Source organism: Pteropus alecto, unplaced genomic scaffold, assembly GCF_000325575.1.
Source record: "Pteropus alecto unplaced genomic scaffold, ASM32557v1 scaffold1099, whole genome shotgun sequence".
Lineage (NCBI taxonomy): Eukaryota > Metazoa > Chordata > Mammalia > Chiroptera > Pteropodidae > Pteropus > Pteropus alecto.
The window spans coordinates 160074-164679 of NW_006443151.1; positions in this window are offsets into that span (position 1 = coordinate 160074).

Genomic DNA, 4606 nt, shown 5'->3' on the forward strand with positions numbered 1-4606 from the left:
ACCCTTTACTGGACTTTTTGGGCGATATTTTTTAAATTACTTTTTAATCGTAGTTGACATACAAAATTCCAATGGCATCTTTTATGAAATAGAAAGAAAAATCCTGAAATTGGTATGGAACCACAAAATACCCCAAATAACCAAAGCAATCCTGAAAAAGATGAATAAATTTGGAAGCATTACACTGCCTGATTTCAAACTATATTACAAAGCTATAGTAATCAAAACAGTCCAATACTGTTTTGGACACATAGACCAATGGAACCCAATGGAGAGCCCAGAAATTAAATCATGCTTATATGGTCAACTAATATTTGACAGTGGAGCCAAAAATTCTCAAGAAGGAAAAGATGGTATCTTAAATAAATGGTGCTGGTCAAATTGGGTATTCACATACAAAATAATGAAATTGGACCACTTTTGCACACCATTCACAAAAACTAACTCAAAATAGATTAAAGACTTAAATATAAGACTCAAAACTTTGAAGTTCCGAGAAGAAAACATAGGAAAAATCTCTTAGAAAATTGTTCTTAGCATGGATTGTTTAGATATGACACCAAAAGCACAAGCAAATAAAGTGGAAATCAACAAGTAGGACTACACCAAACTAAAAAGCTTCTGCATAGCAAAAGAAAAGATCAACAAAATAGAAAGACAACCTACAGAATGGGAGAAGGTATTCATAAACTATATACCTTAGGAGTCCATACCAGTTCATGGCCTGTTAGGAACCGGGCTGCACAGCAGATGGTGAGTGAAGTTTCATCTGTTTCTGCAGCCACTGCCCAGCACTAGCCTCACCACCTCAGCTGCACCTCAGAGCATCAGGATTAGATTCTCATAAGAGCACTGGTCCCTGGTGCCAAAAAGGTTGGGGACTCCTGATATATCTGATAAGGGGTTAATATCTAAAATACATAAGGGACTCTTACAACTCAATAGTAAAAACACAAATAACCTGATTAAAAAATGGTAAAGGTCCTGAATACACATTTATTGAAGAAGATATTCAAATGACCGACAGGTACATGAAAAGGTACTCAATGTCACTAATCATCAGGAAAATGCAAATCTAAACCACAATGAGATATCACCTCACACCTATGAGAATAGCTATTATTGAAAAGAGAAGAAATAAGTGTTGGCGAGGATGTGGAGAGAAGGGAACCCTTGTGCGCTGCTGGTGGGAATGTAAATTGGTGCAGCCATTACAGAAAACAGAATGAACAGTCCTCAAAAAATTGAAAATATAACTGCGATATGATCCAGCAATCCTACTACTAGGTATATATCCAAAGAAAATGAAATCGCTATCTCAAAGAGATATCTGCACCCCCATCTTTACTGAAGCATTATTTATAATACTCAAGGCATGGAAGCAGGCTAAATGTACACAAACAGATGATTGAATAAAGGAAAAAAATTGTCTATATATATATGTGTATATATATGTGTGTGTATATATATATGTATATATATATATATGTATGTGTATACACGCACGCACACACACACACATGCATACAGTGAGATATTATTCAGCTATAAAAACGAAGGAAATCTTGCCATTGCAATAACATAGATGGACCCTGAGGGCATTGTGGTAATGAAATAAATCAGACAGAAAGACAAATACTGTATGATCTCATATGTGGAATCCAAAAACATTTAACTCATAGAAACAGAGAGTAGATTGGTGGATGCCAGTGGTTTGGTGTGGGAGAAGCAGAGGATTTACTGTACTGTATATTTGAAATTTACTAAGAAGGTAACTGTTAAGTGTTCTCACCATACACACACAAAGAAAATGGTAACTATGTGAGATGATAGGTATATTAATTAGCTTAGTTTTGGTGATTTCACAATGTATATATATATCAAAACATCAACCCATACATCTTAAATATATGCCATATTTATTTGCCAGTTATACTTCAGTAAAGTTAAAGGTGTGGGGAAAGAAAAACAAACCAAATTGAATCAAAAAATTACAAAATTTTTCCCTGAGCTGTCACTTCAGTCACTGAAATGGAATCCAAATACCCAAGAACACAATAGCTGAATGATGTTGGCCACAATTCATTGCAGGAACTAGGCAGCAAAGGTTCAAGTGCCACAGGAGCTGGGCTCTGGGGAAGGTGCCCACACTGCAGGAGCTAGGATGTGGGGAAGCTGCGGGTGTGGAAGCTTCCAGTGCTGCTGGAACCTACAAGAGAGCACACAGGAACTGGGAAGCAAAATTCCTTTTTTCCAAGCTGAAAACCACATGATATCACTCATGTGTGGGATATAAATCTAAAAGCAACAAATGAACATGACAAACAGACAGAGACTCACGGACATGGACAGTAGACTAGTGGTCACCAGAGGGAGGAGTAGGGTAGGGGGAAGATAGGTACGGTAAAGGGGGACAAATATGTGGTGACAGAAAGAAATCTAACTATGGGTGGTGAACACAATGCAATAAATATATAACTCACTGTTGAGTTGTACACTTGAAACTTATTGAATTTTGTTAATCAAGTCACCATAATAATTAAAAAATAATAATAAAATAAAAGATTTAGGAATCTCAAAAAAAAAAAAATCCTTTTTCAGCAATGTCTCCCCACCGCCCTCTATTGACCAAACTTAGTATCATGCTGGCTGAGAGGAAACTGATTTTAAGTGCTCAGACCCATTTCACAGAGCAGGCAATAATGGTCAATTTTGAAAAAGCATATACTATAGGATATAATATTATATATACATTTAATACTATGTATATATAGTAGGTCAGATGGTAATAAGTGATATGGAGAAAAATAAAACAAGATAAGAGGACAGTGATTGACTGAGTAGTATCTACTTTAAATTGGCTGAAGTTAGGATGACACAAAGAAGTGAGATGTGACCATATAGAGGATGAAAGTCCTAAGGCAGAAGAACCAGCGAGTGCAAAGGCCCTGAGACAGGAAGGAGTCTCGACTTATTGAAGATCATGAAAGAGGTCTTTAGAATTGAGAGCGCCGGGAAAACCACAGCCACCAGACCAGCTCTAGGAGACCTCAGTAACTTCTACCACCCCTGTGATGTGGAGTTGTTCTCTGTCCTAGTGCAGAGAATAAGACAGTCTTTCTGAAACTGTCATTTCTAGGTACCTCATAGATTTTAAGTCTATTGTTGCTCCTTAAAAGGTTGAATATGGAGTTATGTGACCCTGCAATGCCACTCCCAGGTGTGTGTGTGTGTGTGTGTGTGTGTGTGTGTGTGTGTGTGTGTGTGTATCAATCACATTTTCTTGATCCATTCATCCGTTGAAGGATACTTAGGTTGTTTTTGTACCTTGGCTGTAACTTATACATTAATATTCACAGCTGCATTATTCGTAATAGCCAAGAAGTGGAAGCAACTCGAATATCCACCAATTGATGAATGAATAAACGAAATATGGTAGATAGATATGATGGAATATCATTCAGCCATAAAAAATGAGTGAAGTACCGATGCAACCTAAGGACACATTACAAAATGGGTGAATTTTGGAAACGTTCTGCTAAGTGAAAGAAGCTGGTCACAAAAGACTGGGGGAAGGAGGTGTGACTGCTGATGGATAAAAGGTGTCTTTTGGGGATGATGAAAATAATCATGATGAAAATTGATTGTGGTGATGGTTGCACAACTCTGTGAATATACTAAAAATCATCCAATCGTACACTTTAAATGGGAGCGTTGTATGGTATGTGAATTATATTACAATAAAACTATTATAGTCAAATTTTATTGCTGACTCATTAAATGCAGGTCCAAGAATCCTTTGGAGTCTTTAATACAGATTGAAATGACACATCCGTTGGCATGTACCTTTTCAGTGAACCAAGTACTAGGTAATAGGATCTCAGAGTAGGCTCAGCCTATAGTGTTATTGGCATGTACATTTGAAAAGGTCTGAAAAGTTCCCTACAAATCCCAAGTCAGTTGTTATATTGATTTTTGCCTCATTCTGCCACTAGCTGTATTTTTCTTAAGAGACATAGTCTTAGGAAAAACACTGAATTGAATCTGAAGATGTCAATTTAAAACACTGTCCTGCCACTTACAAGCTTTGCAACCGTGCGCTAGTTACTTAACCTCTCTGAGTCTTAGTTTTCTCCTTTTGAAATAGAGACAGTAAAATATAGATCAACGACATTGTGACAAGCAAATTAATTAATGTATATAAACATGATTCAGAAGTTTGCAACCACAAAGATATAATGAGCTATTTGATTAAACACACACACACACACACACACACACACACACACACACACACACACTCCAAGTGAATTCCAAAAGTATAGTATATCATTCTTTTGTTTGGCAAAGTGTTATCTAAATTGTGATTTTCAGGAAGCCTGCTCTGCACACAAACCCCTACTTTACCACAGTAAAACCAACCAATCAGTGAGCCAGGTTGGTTTATTTGCTCAATATGATTGGTAAATCTTGTTTTGCCCATTTGCAGAAGAATAAGTAGAAATGCAGTAAGATTGAATGACTTCCTTTGTATGGTACCCATGTAGATGTGCTGCTCAGATTTTTCAAGAGAGAACTTCTCATACACAGTACAGTCAGTTGACAA